The sequence below is a fragment of the Xenopus tropicalis genome, chromosome 4, assembly GCF_000004195.4.
Source record: "Xenopus tropicalis strain Nigerian chromosome 4, UCB_Xtro_10.0, whole genome shotgun sequence".
Lineage (NCBI taxonomy): Eukaryota > Metazoa > Chordata > Amphibia > Anura > Pipidae > Xenopus > Xenopus tropicalis.
Window position 1 is genome coordinate 44,593,758 of NC_030680.2, and position 18,646 is coordinate 44,612,403.

The 18,646-nt window shown below is 45.0% G+C and overlaps 1 pseudogene; it reads right to left on the reverse strand.

Annotated features, from left to right (window-relative positions):
• Positions 1 to 16,579: 16,579 nt before the first annotated feature.
• Positions 16,580 to 18,297, reverse strand: LOC116410495 (annotated as a pseudogene).
• Positions 18,298 to 18,646: the final 349 nt, after the last annotated feature.

Sequence of the window (18,646 nt, forward strand, 5' to 3'; positions counted from 1 at the left end):
CCTGCTGGGACTATCTCAGCAGGCCCTTTAAAGGGGACATCCCCTTCACTGGAGAACTCGAAGGAGGTTGTTACACAACCCACCTCCACAACTTCAAAACCTCCCCCTACTTCACTGAAGTTATCTAAGTCTCCAGCCTGTCTTGCAACTGCAGCAAAGCAGAAGAGGGGAAATAAATTCACCACATCCCCCAGTGGCACAGCTATTCCTACCACACATCAACCTTCCCCTGTGGGTGTGGGGGCACACAAGATTGTAACATCTGCTGGGGTAGGAGCAGTGAGTGACCCTTCCTCTTTAGGTGGCAAGGAAAAGAAGAGGAAATTTAAGTCCAACCACCTGGTACCTGAGGAATGGGCATTAGTAGTCAATGATGGCCCTCATGTAATGATATTGTCTAACCCATCTTTTAGACTCAGTCAACCAGTGTCAGACCATACACTCTCAACTCCAGATTCAGTAAGAAATAATGAGGTTAATGGTCTGGAGAGCCTAGAACAGGGGAACATGGGTTTCTCCACAGAGTCAGGGGTGCAGCACCTGCCTCCAATACATTTAGAGGTTCTGCACATGGAGTGCAAAGGGACACCCAATGAAACACCTGCAGGGTGGGTAGTCAATGTCCCTGAGGTGCTAAGTTTTGGGGACTGCAAACATACTCAGTTTTCAGTGCCTCAGGATATTCTACTCCTAGAGGGGGAAAATATTGGGATAACCCCCATACTGGAATCTGCAGATAAGACTGTATGGGGGGATGATGGGGCTGGGGTGGTGGATATGAAGGAGGATAGCATGGCAGACTCAGGAAAAAACAACCCTGTGAAGTCTGCTGTCCATGTGGAGGTCTCTCCTCCCTTACCTTCCACTGACCCTAATGTTATTGCCATCCGGAGTGATCAGGAGGAAGTAGAAAGGGCAGAGGCTGACTATTGAGCTTCTAAAGCTCCCCCTGTTGTGGAGGAGCTGATTCCATCTGCTGCCCCAGACACCTCTGGAGGTGTTGCAGGAGAAATCGATAAAGCACCTGAACCATTGCAGGTTCTCCAAATGATGGGTGCTTCTGATCCCATTCCTGCAACATCACGTGCAGATATCCTCAAAGCTCAAGTGGAGGAGAGACATTATCAATCCCTCAGCCAGGAAGAGCCAAGGGATGAGGACAATATTGTAGAAGAAGGTGAAACAGGTGTGGCAAATCCTTCTGCCCCTCTCATCCCTACTGAGGAACTCAAAAGGTTTCTTGAGAGCAACCTTGGTGTAAAATTGGATAACAAACTGCGTATGGCCCTGGAGAATTGGCATGATTTGCCTTTAATAATACGTTCAGTGAGACATTATATTGGGGTCATAAAAGAGGCCAAGAACTATGGCACAGCAGAATATCTCCGTATCATTAAGTTCCACAAAAAGTGTTTGTCTCACCTGGCCTCTGTGAGGGCTAAAGCACTTCCTAATACACAATAATGGCCTTGAGCATAAGCACACTAAATACAAATGGCTGTCGAGAGCCTTTCCGCATGTTTCAGGTACTTTCCTTTCTTAACCAAGGAAGATACTCTGTAAGTTTTCTTCAAGAGACGCATACCACTCCAGAGATTGAAGCAACCTGGCATCTGGAGTGGAAGGGTAGGGTCTTTTTTAACCACCTCACATGGACTTCATGTGGGGTGGTGACCCTATTCTCTGAATCATTCCAGCCTGAGGTGCTGAGTGCTAAATCTGTCATCCCAGGCCGTGTGTTACATCTCCGGGTCCAGGACTCGAATAGCACATACAACCTTATAAACATATATGCCCCAACTACTGGACCAGAGAGAACACGGTTCTTTGAAAGTTTGTCAACATACATGGAGACAATTGACTCAGATGAAGCTTTGATTATGGGGTGTGATTTCAATTACACCCTGGATGCTCAAGACTGCAATGTGCCCCAGAAAAGGGACTCATCGGAGTCAGCACTGCGGGAACTCATTGCCCGCTTCTCCTTGGTTGACATCTGGAGAGAGCAGCACCCAGACACAAATACCTTCACCTATGTCAGGGTGAGAAATGGTCATGTTTCTCAGTCCCAGATTGATAGGATATATATATTGGGCCATCTCATGTCACGAGCCAGGTGCAGTACCATTAGGTTGGCTCCATTTACAGACCACAACTGTGCTTCTGTGATAGTTGCAGATACACCATCACTGGCCAAAGCTGCTTATTGGCACTTTAATAACAGTTTATTGGAGGATGAGGGGTTTGCAAAGTCAGTCCGAGAAATATGGATGGACTAGAGGGGTTTTCAGGATGAATTTGCCACTTTGAGTCAGTGGTGGGATGTAGGCAAGGTTCACCTAAAACTCTTGTGTCAAGAGTATACCAAGAGTATGAGCAGGCAGCGCAATGCAGAGATTGAGGCATTGAATGAGGAGGTGCTTGATCTTGAGCAAAAGCTGTTGGGATGTGAAGACCAAAACCTACAGCAGGAATACCTAGAAAAGAAGGAGACTCTGCGTAACATAGAACAGCGTCAGGCTCGTGGTGTCTGTGTACGAAGCCGCATGCAGTTACTCTGCGATTTAGATCGTGGCTCGCGCTTCTTCTATGCTCTGGAGAAGAAGAAGGGGAACCGAAAACAAATCACATGCCTCCTTGATGAAGATGGCACCCCCCTTGAGGACCCAGAGGCTATCCGGGACAGAGCTCGGTCCTTCTATCAAAACCTTTTTTCTCCGGATCCTATCTCTCCAGATGCATGCAAGGAACTATGGGAAGGGCTTCCAGTAGTCAGCGAGAGGAGAAGAGAGAGATTGGAGAAACCTATCACTCTAGATAAGCTCTCTCAAGCACTCAGTTTAATGCCCCACAATAAATCTCCGGGGCTAGATGGACTAACCATGGAGTTCTTTCAGTTTTTCTGGGATACTCTGGGGCCTGATTTCCAAAGGATCCTAACTGAAGCCCTTGAGACAGGTGAGATGCCCCTTTCATGCTGTCGGGCAGTGTTGTCACTGCTACCTAAGAAGGGGGATTTCCGTTTTATTAAGAACTGGCGTCCAGTCTCCTTGCTCAGCACAGACTATAAGCTTGTAGCCAAAGCGATCTCACTCAGACTCAAGTCTGTTCTGGCAGAGGTGATTCATCCAGACCAGTCCTACACAGTCCCCAGCCGGACAATTTTTGATAATATTTTTCTGGTCCAAGATTTGCTGCATTTTGCTCGGAGGGCTGGTCTATCCCTTGCCTTTCTCTCCCTAGATCAACAGAAGGCATTTGACAGGGTGGATCATCAATACCTCTTAGGTACTCTGCAAGCCTATGGCTTTGGTCCACATTTTGTAGGCTACCTGAAAATGCTGTACACCTCTGCAGAGTGTCTGGTAAAAATCAATTGGTCTCTAACTGCACCTCTGACCTTTGGGCGAGGAGTTCGGCAAGGATGCCCCTTGTCAGGACAACTGTATGCACTGGCCATTGAACCCTTCCTGTGTCTCCTAAGGAAAAGACTAACAGGGTTGGTGCTCAAAGAACCAGATATGAAAGTGGTTCTCTCAGCCTATGCAGATGATGTAATCCTTGTGGCCCAAGACCTATCTGATCTTAAGCAGGCACAAGAGTGCCAAGAGATCTACGCTGCTGCCTCATCTGCTCGGATCAACTGGTCCAAAAGTTCAGGCCTTCTGGAAGGTCCTTTAGAAGTAGACAATCTGCCTCCTATTTTTCAAGACATCCCATGGGAGACCAAGGTCATCAAATATCTAGGAGTCTACCTGTCAGCTGAGGAGTGCCCTGTCTCACTGAAATTCAGTGAACTAGAGGAGCGTGTCATCATCCGTCTTGGAAAGTGGAAGGGTCTTGCTAAAGTGCTTTCTTTGAGGGGGAGGGCATTGGTGATCAACCAGCTTGTGGCCTCTCAACTCTGGTACCGGCTGGTGTGCCTTAGCCCAACTCAGGAATTCATTGCTAAGATCCAAAAAAGGTTACTGGACTTTCTCTGGTTGGGAAAGCACTGGGTATCTGCAGGTGTTTCAAGCCTTCCCTTGAGAGATGGTGGGCAGGGAGTTGTGTGCATACGCTCCCAAGTGCACACTTTCCGTCTCCAACAGATACAGAGATACCTTTATGCAGACCCTGCTCCACAGTGGTGTACTCTGGCATCCAGCTTTTATCGCAAGGTACACAACATGGGGTATGACCGAAAATTATTTGTCATCTTAAAAAACCTCTCACCATTACCTGCATACTACCAAGAGACTCTTAAAACCTGGAGCATGGTCTCCGTGTTAAGGGAAGGAGTTATTCAAGGGGAGGACATTCTAACTGAGCCCTTGCTTTACAATCCGTCTTTAAAGACTAGGATGTTAGAATCCACCAGCATCCGCCGCCGCCTTTGCCGGGCTCAGTTAACTAGAGTTGGGGATCTCCTGGATTTTGAGAGAATAGATTGGGTGCAAACTCAGGAAGTTATGCAGCGCATGGAATTGCGCACCACCAGAGTTCCAAACCGTTTAATCAAGGAGATCAAGGACACCATCTCCTCTGGCTCTCACACCTTTATTAATGAGGTTTTACATGCTGGAGAGCCAGATTCCCCTTGGAATGCCCCACCTCCAGCCATAAAAATAGCACCTAAGATCCGTCAATCCCCTCAGGCTGCTCCTTCTCCCAACCTGAGCCAGTTGGAGAATTTTACCTTGACACGCTTTTGTGACATGCCAAGAAAACTACTGTACTCTCTCATGCTTCACACTGTACACTTCCTTGCCCTCATCTCCCGCTATGATACCATCTGGAGGCGGGTGCTCAAAGAGGGTGAGAGACCCCAGTGGCGAGCCCTTTATTCCAGCTTGGTGCCCAGACCCACTGGAGACCTGAGTTGGAGAGTGCTTCATGGTGCACTGAGCACAGGAGAGTACTTGGCTCATTTTACAGACTCCCCGGCTGCTTGTACATTCTGTGGCAAAGGGGAGTCCCTGTTTCATATTTACTTTTCATGTGCCAGACTTCAACCTCTTTTAGCTCTTTTGAGGAAACTCCACCTGCAGTTCTGGTTACACTTTTCCCCTCATGTTTTTATTTTTGGACACCCAGTGTCCCGGGACAATCGAGGAGAAGACCTTCTCTCCAATTTGCTCCTGGCTTTGGCCAAACTAGCCATCTATAAATCCAGGAAGCAGCATTTGGAAGGTAACAACCCTCTGTCGGCAGAGGTAATGTTTTGGGTGCTGGTGCGTTCCTGCATCAGAGTGGAGTACACCCAGGCGGTGTCTGCTGGTCGGCTAACCGAGTTTGTCGACCAGTGGGCAATAAATGAAGTACTCTGCTCAGTATCCCCAGACTTGGTTTCTGTTCCAACAACCCTCACACTCCATATTTAAGTGCACTTTAATTTGAGTGACAGTTTTAATACATTTAATTAATCATCTCCTTTTTTAAGGATGTGTGATTGACTTTGGCGAGCAACTACTCGCCTGCAATTTGAATAATATATTAGCTACTGAAAATTCAACACGTTTACTGCATTTTCTGTGGGGTAAAAACACAAAAAAATACATTGACCCCCCAAAACCATATATTTTTGGAAAGTACACATTCGGGCGAATTCAAAATTGGTACCCATGTCTTTCTTCTCCAAACTACAGAGTCGCAATGCTTTCCCAAAATTGTTGGTTTTGATGAAATACCTGAAAATCACATCAATTCTTCCACTTTCAAGCACCTTATCTCCCACATAACATTAGGTACCAAGAAAACACACCCTAAATATGAAAGTCAAGGGTCACAGGGTACACAGTCTGACAAAACATGGGTAAATACATCTTTCTACTGCAAACTACCAAACTACAAAGCTATGCTAAACAGAACGGTTTTTTTTACATTTCTGAAAATCGTCACAAAGCTTGCATTTTACCCCATTATGTACCCCCACATTTTGTACCGTATCAACATAAAACATTCTAAATATGAACAACAGGGGTCTACTGAACAGTTTGATGCCTTATATACATAGATTTACCAAACTATGTGGTGTACAGGGGCACCCAAGTAAAAATAGTGCATATGAATTTTCACATAAGACGCTCCGGCTCATGCAGTTTTTGCACCCGGTATGTGTATTATGCGGCATAAGACCCCCTACCAGTACAGAGACCCTAGAAAACCATATATTTTCCGAAAGTACACATTCTGACAAAACAAAAATGGGTAAATACATCTTTCTACTGCAAAGTACGAAACTACTAAACAGAATGGTTTTTATGACATTTCTGAAAATTGTCACAAAGCTTGCATTTTACCCCATTATGTACCCCCACATTTTGTACCATATCAACATAAAACCCTAGAAAACCATATATTTTCCGAAAGTACACATTCTGACAAAACAAAAATGGGCAAATACAACTTTCTACTGCAAACTACCAAACTACAAAGCTATGCTAAACAGAACGGTTTTATGGCATTTCTGAAAATTGTCACAAAGCTTGCATTTTACCTCATTATGTGCCCCCACATTTTGTAACGAATCAACATAAAACTTTCTAAATATGAACGCCAGGGGCCTACTGAACAGTTTGATGCCATATATACATATATTGGCCAAACTAAGTACCATACAGGGCACTCAAATAAAAATAGTGCATATGAATTTTCACATAAGACGCTCCGGCTTATGCAATTTTTGCACCCGGTATGTGTATTATGTGGCATAAGACCCCCTAACAGTACCGAGACCCTAGAAAACCATATATTTTCCGAAAGTACACATTCTGACAAAAGAAAAATGGGCAAATACAATTTTCTACAGCAAACTACCAAACTACAAAGCTATGCTAAACACAACGGTTTTTATGGCATTTCTGAAAATTGTCACAAAGCTTGCATTTTACCTCATTATGTACCCCCGCATTTTGTAACGTATCAACATAAAACTTTCTAAATATGAACGCCAGGGGCCTACTTAACAGTTTGATGCCCTATATACATATATTGGCCAAACTACGTGCCATACAGGGGCAATCAAATAAAAATAGTGCATATGAATTTTCACATAAGACGCTCCGGCTCATGCAATTTTTGCACCCGGTATGTGTATTATGTGGCATACGACCCCCTAACAGTACCGAGACCCTAGAAAACCATACATTTTCCGAAAGTACACATTCTGATAAAACAAAAATGGGCAAATACCACTTTCTACTGCAAACTACCAAACTACAAAGCTATGCTAAACATAACGGTTTATGTGACATTTCTGAAAATCGTCACAAAGCTTGCATGTTGCCCCATTATGTACCCCACATTTAGTAATGTACCAACATAAAACATTCTAGCTATGAACGCCAGGGGTCTACTGAACAGTTTGATGCCCAATATGCATAGATTTACCAAACTATGTGGGGTACACAGGATGCCAAATTGAAATACAGCAGACAAAATATCCATGTGCAAAGACAAGTAATAAAGAACAATGTGAAACGCAGTAAAATTGATAAAAATAAAGAAAAATCACTAAAATCATTTTTTTTTTTTTGTTGCCTAATAATATCTGCGGTCAGAATAACAGTTTGAGTATTTTGGTTTGGACAAATAAGTTTTACAGACAAAGCCAAGCGAACAACAACTATACATAACTGAAAATGCAATAACATGGCTAAACATGCAGTAAAATACCCCAAAATGCACCAAAATCACAGAAAATGTAGTAGAAACACCAAAATAATACACAAAAGGTATTGCGCAGTGCGGTTAGTGAATAGACTATCCGCAATGGCAATAAAACATTTTTTTCAGGCAAGAATAAAAACGATGTGATAAAAAAAAAAAAAAAATTACAAAATTACATAAGTGTGTAAGTGTGTGTGTACACATGGAAAAATGTGTTTGTGTGCATGTGTGCAAGTGTGAGTGCTATATATATATACCGTATATACTCGAGTATAAGCCGATCCGAGTATAAGCCGAGGTACCTAATTTTACCTAAGAAAACTGGAAAAACTTATTGACTCGAGTATAAGCCTACCCTAGGATGGGAAATGCAGTAGCTGATCACATGATATGGATATACCTGATCAGTATTGATAATAATGGGAAATACTGTACTTAGGTACTAATTATAGGTAATTATTGATTGACTGAAGTTAAACACATAATATGTGTTTAACTTCAATCAATTATGATTAACTATAATTAGGATCTATAGGAAATATATACTACAGTATTATATATATGTAATGTATGTAATATGTCACATGTACAGTAATGGGAAAAGTTATATACTGCCCCCACCAACCCTGTAGCGATTCCCACAGCCCCCACCATCTCTATAGCCCACACGCACAGCACAGAGAGTCTCTCAAAATGAAACAAGTCAGTCTTACACAGTGGCCGATTTAAAGTTCCTTCAGACGTTAATGTCGCTCTCAGCATGTCGGCTTCCCACAGAAGCGTAGCGCTGTGATAGGAACCGCTGATCACCTGAGTAATCCACAAGACCTTCTACCTGTTGGTGCGCTCCACAGTGGCGCCTGGGGCGGAAGTGACGTCACGCGCTCCCTTCATGTTGAAGGTGGTTCCTATCACAGCGCTACGCTTCTGTGGGAAGCCGACATGCTGAGAGCGACATTAACTGGGACTGAAGGAACTTTAAATCGCCCACTGTGTAAGACTGACTTGTTTCATTTTGAGAGACTGTCCGTGCTGTGCGTGTGGGCTATAGAGATGGTGGGGGCTGTGGGAATCACTATAGGGTTGGCGGGGGCAGCAGGATTTGCTAGCATTGGGTCTGGGACTCGAGTATAAGCCGAGGGTACATTTTTCAGCACATTTTGTGTGCTGAAAAACTCGGCTTATACTCGAGTATATACGGTAGATAATTCCTGTGAATGTGTGTGTGTGTAAGTGTGAGTATAAGTGTGTATTGGTGTAATAAGTGTGTGATTGTGTGTGTATTTGGCAACTACCTGGGCAGAAGTAGCCTGAAGATTGCAGACCAACGCTGGAGAGGCAGCTGCAGCTGATCGTAAGTAGGAAGTGAAGAGGGGGGGGGGCCAGAGCAGAGGGGGAGTGGAGGGAGGGAGAGAAACTGCAGGGAAAGCCCAGCACGTAGAATACACGTGCTAGGCTTTCCCTATTGGGCCCCTGGGCGATCGCGACCCAGGGGCCACTCGTTCCCCACCTCTGACTATTGTCTGGAGGCTGGGGAACGAGCGGGGAGCGAAGAAGCGGCTTGAAAAGCTGCTTCTCCGCTCCCAAACCCGGAAGTGCACCAGGACGTAGATTCTACGTTCTGTGGCACTTAGGTACTTTAGTACCCAGGACGTAGAATCTATGTCCTGTGGCACTAAAAGGGTTAAACATAAGGCAGCTAGAAGAGTTGTTATTCTGGCGTGCTTGGTTTCATTTACATTTATGTTTTGTGATATATAATAAACAAGCTGCGGCCATTATCTTCCACCCAGCTCTGGTCTCTGAGTGATTCTTTTATTTAAGGTAAACAATGTTTCATCCAGCTTACAAGTCCCATGTAAACACCAATTCATTGTACATAACACTTCTTACATGACACATTATTGTGTTGGGGTTGAAAACCCCAACATACTGTTCTTCGACATTGGCTTATTTTCTGCTTCGTCGTCTTCTTCTTCCGCTTCTTATTATTCTTAGCGCCCCTCATTTTCTAAACGCTACTCCTCCTACAGTATTAGGGGTACAACAACCAGACTTTCCACACTTCTTCACCCTAAAGTGGAGCAGGTTGTTTGTGCTTTTCTAAGCGATCCTGCCCCCCGTCTTTTTGTGGCGCCTCTCCGAATACCCCAATTTTCCCTTTGACTTTGACAGGGAAGATTTTCAAACTGCTGCCACACTTACAGCTTTGAAGCTACACCCCCCAAACTTGAATAACATAATAATGGGGTCATCCCAAATGAAACAGCGACATTTGTTGGATGACCCCAAAGTGGGGTCACCCCAAACAGCCAATAAAATTTCACCCATTGACTTTAATGGGGAAATTGCAACTTCTGCCAATCTTACAGCTTTGAGGCTACACTCCCCAAACTTGAATCACATAGTCATGGGGTCAGCCTGAATTAAAATATGATTATTGTTGGATGCCCAAAAGTGGGCGGAGCTGTGAACAGCCAATCAGATTTTACCTATTGATTTTTATTGGTTTGTTGCCAGGGTTCCCAAACTTTGCATAGTCAGACACTGGGTGACTACGCATTTAAGGTTTTTTGTATTTTTGTAAGTGGGTGGAGCCACCAACAACCAATCAGATTTTACCTATTGACTCTAAATGGGGAAATTCAACCTGCTGCCATTCTCACAGTATTAACACCAGGGTCCCCAAACTTTTCACAGTTGGTCACTAGAGGACTGCAGTTTTAGTTTTGGAAAAGTGGGCGGGGCCACCAACAGCCAATCAGATTTCACCTATTGAATTTTATTGGTTTGATGCCAGGGCTCGTAAACTTTGCAGTCACTGCGTGACTTCATACTCAAGGTTAGAAAAAGTGGGCGGGGCTGCCAAAAGCCAATCCCATTTCTTTTATTGTTTTCAGTGGGGAAATTTTAACTGCTTCCATTCTCACATGTCATGGTACTCAAACTTTGCACAGTTTGTCACTGGGTGACTATGTTCCAAGTTTAGAGAAGTGGGCGGGGCCAACAACAACCACTCAGATTTCACCTATAGACTTCATATGTTTAAATTTAAACTGCGCCCATTCTTTAAATATTAATATTAAGGTCTCCAAACTTTGCAGAGCTAGTCACTTGGTAACTGCAGTTCAGAGTTAGAAAAGTGGATGGAGCTACCATTAGCCAATCACATTTTAACTATTGATTTTCAATGGGGAAATTCAACCTGCTGCCATTCTCACAGTATTAACACCAGGGTCACTAGGGGTTTTAAAAAGTGGGTGGAGCCACCAACAGCAATTCAGACTTCACCTATTGAATTTTTTTGGGTTAAATTTAAAATGCTGCCTTTCTCACACTATTTATATCAGGGTTCCCAAACTTTGCACAGTCAGTCACTGGCTGATTACATATTCAGGGTTAGAACAAGTGGGAGGAGCCACCAACAGCAAATCCATTTCCACCTGTCAGGGAAACGCCACTCACAGACACGCCTGACACAGGGACAGGGAACCAAGGCGTTACATGCAGTCACCTTTCACACAGGTTAGACTAGCATCAAGCACCCCCAAACACACCACCACTCCAAATAACTATTCGCTGCCACCATCTATCATTAACAGGCGACAGAAACCTAATTACCCAAATATATCATACACAAACTTTCCTACTGCAGTGAGGGATAGTTCTACTACTTCCACACACACATCAGCAGCCACGGTTAATTTCCATACACACTTTTAGAGATGTAGCGAACTGTTCACCGGCGAACTAATTCGCGCGAACATCGGGTGTTCGCAAGTTCGTGAACTTTTCGCGACCACTCCCTTCCATATATAAACCGAAGCCCAGCAGCCATTTTACATTCTGCCTGTGTGTGCTTGAAGAGTTAGCATAGGGAGAGAGCTGTGCAGGGATTTGAGGGACAGTTTAGGTAGCTTTGCTGACTAGTAATCTACTTTCTACTGCTCTGTATTAGCATAGGGAGAGAGCTGTGCAGGGATTTGAGGGACAGTTTAGGTAGCTTTGCTGACTAGTAATTTACTTTCTACTGCTCTGTATGTAGCTGCTGTGGGCAGCTGCCCTGTGCTGATCATCTGCTGTAACCCAATAGTCCTTGTAAGGACTGCTTTTATTTTCTGATTACTGTTACTCTAGTCTTCTTTTCATTGTGTACTGCAGCTCCATCTGTGTGTGTTGGAGACAGGTGTGCTGCTCCTAGTAGTGCACAAAGCACCAACCACACATTCACATCTTTTTTTTTTTATTTGTGTTTTTTTACTTTGCTACTGTAGTTTATAGTGCCCAGTGCTATTAGTCTAGCTGTGTGGGGGACTGGTGTGCTGCTCCTAGTAGTGCACTAAGCACCAACCACACATTCACATCATTTTTTTTTATTTGTGTTTTTTTACTTTGCTACTGTAATTTATAGTGCCCAGTGCTATTAGTCTAGCTGTGTTGGGGACTGGTGTGCTGCTCCTAGTAGTTCACCACCAGCACCAACCAGAGATCACTTTTGTTTTATTATTATTTTTTTTTATTTATCTTATTATTTAGATATTTAGATATTAGATATATATATATATATATATATATATATATATATATATATATATATATATATATATATATTCGATATAGATATTTAGATATTTATTTAGACATTCTGTCTAAAAATAACAATAATAATTCCGTGTCCAGAAACATCACCTGAGTGACGTTTTTCCACCAGCAATAATATATCCACTACTGTATACGTTGCCAATGCAGGCCTTGTTGCCAGTGTCTTTTTCAACCAAGTGCCACCTAGCTGTGTGAGCTTTTTCACATTCTGTCTAAATAACAATAATAATTCCGTGTCCAGAAACATCACCTGAGTGACGTTTTTCCACCAGCAATAATATATCCACTACTGTATACGTTGCCATTGCAGGCCTTGTTGCCAGTGTCTTCTTCAACCAAGTGCCAACTAGCTGTGTGAGCTTTTTCACCTTCTGTCTAAATAATAATAATACTTCCGTGTCCAGAAACATCACCTGAGTGACGTTTTTCCACCAGCAATAATATATCCACTACCGTATACGTTGCCATTGCAGGCCTTGTTGCCAGTGTCTTCTTCAACCAAGTGCCACCTAGCTGTGTGAGCTTTTTCACATTCTGTCTAAAAATAACAATAATACTTCCGTGTCCAGAAACATCACCCAAGTTGTTGTTGTTTTGTAAAAATAAAAAAATGCCAGGCAAAGGCAGGCCGCCACACAGAGGCACTAGGGGCCGTGCTGCTATGATATCCTGTGGCCCTAGGAAATCGACCATTGTTCCGAAGGCACTTACCCTGAACTCCAAAAATGCTGAAGAGGTAGTTGACTGGCTTACACAGCACACCCCATCCTCTACCGTTTCTGACTTTGCCACAACATCCTCATCCTCCTCTGCTATGGGCACCCCACGTACCACTTCCTCCACCACCGCCGACCCTTCTTCACTGGATGAGTCAGAGGAGTTGTTTTCACATGAGTTTGTTGAACTGAGTGATGCGCAACCATTATTGCCAGAAGAAGAGGAAGGAGATGAGGACATTATACCAGATATCATAATTCAGGCAGGCAACACAACAGAGATGGACATAAGGTGTGATGAGGTCCCCGCTGCTGCTGCCTTCTGTGAGCTGTCAGAAGAAATTGATGCATCTGAGGAGAATGATGATGAGGAGATTGATGTTTTGTGGGTGCCCAGAAGAAGAGAGCAAGAGGAGGATAGTTCAGATGGAGAGACGGAGAGTCAGAGAGGCAGGAGGAGAATAAGACTTAGAAGAAGCAGGGACAGCTCACAGGGAACAGTAGGGCAACAACATGAATCGGCACCTCTGGTCAGCCAGCCAACGCACCCGCCAACTTCTACTGTTACCGCTAGAAAGCCCGCATCAAAAGGCTCAGCAGTGTGGCATTTTTCTAATGTGTGTGCCTCTGACAAAAGCGCTGTAATTTGCAATGAGTGCAGTCAGAAACTGAGTCTTGGGAAGCCCAACACCCACTTAGGTACAACTGCTATGCGAAGGCACATGAACGTCAAACGCAAAGCACTATGGGAGCAACACCTCAAAGGCAGCAGCCAAACTCAAAGCCATCCTCCTTCTGGTCCAGCATCTTACTGCTCTACCTCTGCTGTCCTTGACCCGTGTCAACCACCCTCCACTCCGCCTTCCACTTTGACCACCAGTTCCTGCTCATCTGCCCCCAGCCAAGTTTCTGTGAGGGCCATGTTTGAGCGTAAGAAACCAATGCCTCCGAGTCACCCCCTTGCCCGGCGTCTGACAGCTTGATTGTCTGCACTCTTAGCCCGCCAGCTTTTACCATACCAGCTGGTGGACTCTGAGGCCTTCCACAAATTTGTAGCGATTGGGACACCACAGTGGAAGGTACCCGGCCGCAATTTTTTTTCCCAGAAGGGAATACCACACCTGTACCAGCATGTGCAGAGGAGCCAAGTCACCGCATCTCTGTCATTTAGTGTTGGGGCAAAGGTCCATATGACTACTGACACATGGTCCTCCAAGCATGGTCAGGGCAGGTATGTCACCTACACTGCCCACTGGGTGAACCTGGTGATGGCTGGGAAGCAGGGAATGCGTGGCTCAACAACAGCGGAGTCAGTGTCACCACCACGGGTTGCATGCGGGTCTGCCACCACCTCTACTCCTCCTTCGCTCTCTACTTCGGCTTCTTCCTCCTCTGCTGTGTCCTCCTCCACACCTGGGCACCCCCAGCTCCCCATAGGCTATTCAACGTGCCAGGTACGCCGTTGTCATGCTGTCTTGGGGATGACGTGCCTGGAAAGCAGAAACCATACTGGATCTTTTCTGGCCTCTGTGCTTCAGTGGCTGCGACAAAAAAAAATTATTTTTAAGGAATGAAGACATGCCTGATTTTTCAGAGTTCTGCAACAGCGGCAAAATCGTATCTTTTATGGTCACCACAGGTGATCAATAAAGTAGGCCAAAACTGGGCCCACACTGCAGAATCAGTGTTTTTTGGTTCACTTCACTGTACATTGAATTACCTCTGCCTGAACGTGCACGTGCGCACAAGCACGGTGACTGCTAAACACACCACTACAGAAATATTGCCACTGACAGGACAAACGTCCTGGAGGTGACAAGCAACTAGTAAAAACTATTATTCGCTCACTTGACGGTATCATTAAAGCTTTTTGCGTTTTTTTTCGTTGCAGTAAACGTGGTGTTTTGTCTTTGCGTGTGAACCGGCTGTAACCTTTACACGACTTGATTGGCATGTAGACGCCGGACGTTTTAAAGCAGTTTATTACACAAGTTTAGAAATGTAGTGCGATTTGTGCCCTTTACAGCACAAAACGCAATGCTGTGTCAACAACGTATTTTTCAGAGAAATTTTTGCCCTTGATCCCCCTCCTGCATGCCACTGTCCAGGTCGTGGCACCCTTTAAACAACTTTAAAATCAGTTTTCTGGCCAGAAATGGCTTTTCTAGGTTTTAAAGTTCGCCTTCCCATTGAAGTCTATGGGGTTCGCAAAGTTCGCAACGTTCGCACTTTTTGGCGGAAGTTCGCGAACGGGTTTGCAAACTTTTTTTGTGAGGTTCGCTACATCTCTACACATTTTCCTACTGACAGTCCACTAGCTAATTAGCATACACACAACCAAGCAGTTAATATACCTCTAGGCCTGAGCAGTCATACAAGGTACGTGGGAATTGATATAGAGCCAAAGGACAGAACTTATAAAATTTTATATTTAATATTACAAGGGTAAACAGTGCAACTTTAAAAAGATGTTACAAAAAAGAAATATAAATGCAAAACAGTCAAATAAAATAAAAGGGGATAAAAACAGAGAGAAACCCTAAGTACGTTACCGGGATCTTGTGCCCTCCTGAGGCCAGAGTTAGGAACAGTGAACTTACAATCCAAAAGAACATGGAGCCTCAAAATATGAGTTAACTGGTAACTGGGTCTGTGCCCTTTTTTATCCTACTGATGGGACCCTCCCTCATTACTGTATTCATGAGTAGGGAGTGCCCAGGAACTTGTCACATGACCCCCCCCAGGTTACAAAGTTCACGCCCCCCATCCAATGAGAAAGGTGAGGGCGGGTCACCATTTGCTAACTGGCTGTTCTGTTGACATTTTTATTTTCCAGCTATCCTTAAATACTTATGGGTATTCACCAGAATTATAGAACCATGTGGCATTATGTGGGAAATGGGATTCTCTTTTCATAGACACCAAACACACCATGCCTAACGCATATTATTCTGGTTTTATCAGAATATTGGATGATCCCGCGAGGGATCATCATAACACGGGCGTGTTTGGAGTCTGGGGGGAGCTCTAGCTACAAGCCAATGACTGGGTGCCATGATTTTTATCTTTAGTAAAAGATATTTATTCTATGGGCCTAAAGAAATATTAGCTAAGAATCTGCTAAGAAGAGACAGATCCCCACTGTAGCACAGGTATGATAATTTGGTTACCCTTGTTGATTTATTCTGGCTCTTCACACTTCGCCAGCCAGCCCGACTTCAGTGACATTTAGGGGGTATTTGTGAATTACCCCCTACCGTGAGGGGTTTCCTTCCAATGTGGATTCCACACAGACTTTCTAAATTGAAAATTTAGAAAGTCTTTACATGTGGAGCCATACTGCTACAACATGACACCTCCCCCTTTAAAAGTGTGCAAGGTTGGTAAGGCCCCACAGGCCGATAATAACCTTGCCACTACCAGTACGCATTAACCTTTGTACCAATCCGGGTCATAACCAAAATTCATTGTTATTGAACAACTGTAACAATTATTTCACCTCCCAGGCCTAAAATCTCTTTGCTTGGCACTGGAGAGGAAGAATATACGGCACTGTTCACCCCTTTATTGTTTTTACCCTCACTGCAAGGGGTGCCAGTGTGGGTACTAGGTCACAAACCATAACTGCCTCCCGTAGGCACCTGGTCTCTTGCTCCCAACTGGTTCTCTTCTGTCCCTGCAGTTACTTTAGCACATGTGGGGCCCTCCTGCTGATCCCTAGTCCCCCATTTCCTGAACTCAGACACTGTTTGGCAGCCTTCCACCCAGTCTATGCCCACTTGGTGGTCTACACTGACCTGCTCAGTCCTTGAGCGACATAAACTACTGGGTTCTACCCACATACCCTGCACCTCTGGGCACACCCTCTGGTTAGTAGCTGCCTTAGGGGCAACTGGTACCATCAGCAATCCTTCCTTGACTCTGACTACCAGCCCCCCTCCCAGCACTGTTTCTGGCACTGGTTCTGGCACTGGAGCTATACCTGGCTCCCAGCTACCATCCTTGACCCCAGTCTGAGTGGCACTACCTACTGGGAACCTATTCTGAGTCCTAACCACCTGTCCCCCACACTCCTGCACTGACTCCTGAGATTGGCCTATCTGCTGACCCCCACTCAAGACCTCAGACAGTTTGGGTACAGGATCAGGGATCCCACGTTGTTCATCCCTCACTGCAGGTAAACTACCTGACTGCACCAGGGAGACTCCTAGGGGAAACCTCTCCTCCCCCTCTCCCTCCTTACCCCCACTTTGGGACACTGCTGGTTCAGGCACTGTTTGACACTCTCTCCTGTCTTCCAGTCCTCCCTCCTAGCTATCTCTTTGTACCTTACCGGTGGCAGTTACTGATTGAGGTGAGTGGTCACACTCCAGCATGGCTGGACCTAGTGAGACCTGGTCATAAGGAACAAAAGTAGTTACCATGCAACCCAAATCATTCCCCAACAACACATTGACAAGAATCTCATTGGACACTCCCACTTCCCTTAGACCTCTCCCCACACCCCAATCCCAGTAACCTTTGCCACATGCACCTTTGGGTGGTTCCCTCCCACCCCCTTTACGGACAAAGTCTTCCCAGGAATAATGTCCCCAGTGTTGATGATCTCTGGACGAACCAGAGAAAAATAAGCCCCTGAGTTCTTTAGTTCCTGAGTTACTTTGCCACCCACAATCACCGATTGCATATGGTGAGATAGATTTTCTGTTTTAACAGACACAAACATTACCACAGGCTGTACAGGTGGGCTTGGCTCCTTCTGTTCTGGGCAGGCGACCCTCACATGGCCCACCTGGTTGCAGGGAAAACATCTGCGGGAAGCTCCAGAATCTTTGTTGGCACTAGCTCTCCCACACAAAGGACTTTCACTGGCCTTGGCATCTGGTGCTGTACCCCCAGTGTGTTGCTCCTTCCTGCTTGGTGATCCCTGTAGAGAAGGTCCCTTCCTGTATGGCCATCTGTTAGGACTATGTGTGTCTGCATTCTGCCCTGTTTGATCTGCCGTTGTGGGCTCACGGTCCAGAACAAGCTGTTGTACCTCCATCTCTGCTTGGTGTTCTGCTGTTGCTGCCTCTGCCTGCTGGTGTTGCAGAATAAGCTGCAGAGATGCTGCTGTACCCCTCTGAGACCTGGCGCTGCTGCTGTCCTCAGAGTAGTGTTGCCCAATGGCAATGTCCCTTCTTTGGCCCTCCTGGTCAGTACCGGACTCCTGGTCACTTTTGATCAGAGTTGAAATGAGCCATTCCTTGGTCTGGTCTGCCACGGCAATCCCTCTCTGCTCACAGAGCCTGGCCATCTGTTCCTTGCTCTGCCTCTTGCAGGATGCCATTCCAGGGGACAATTTCCAAAATAAAAGATAGGAAAGAAAAACAAGAAGAAGGGAAGGGAACTGTTTGCAGGTATGTCTTAAAAAAATATGCACTGTGTTTTGACCTTCAGAACTGTATATTCCTCTCAAGGATTTACGGTGCCTTAGTGCAAGGGTTAAACACTTAATCCAAGCACTAATGCTCTATTAAAAAAAAATTAAACAATATCCCAGCGCTGCACACCAATTGTCAGGGAAATGCCACTCACAGACACGCCACTCACAGACGCGCCATTCTGAATTTCCAATGGTGTATGTCCCTATATTCCATATATTTGTTAATTTTATGACCTCCATTGTAAACTCATCT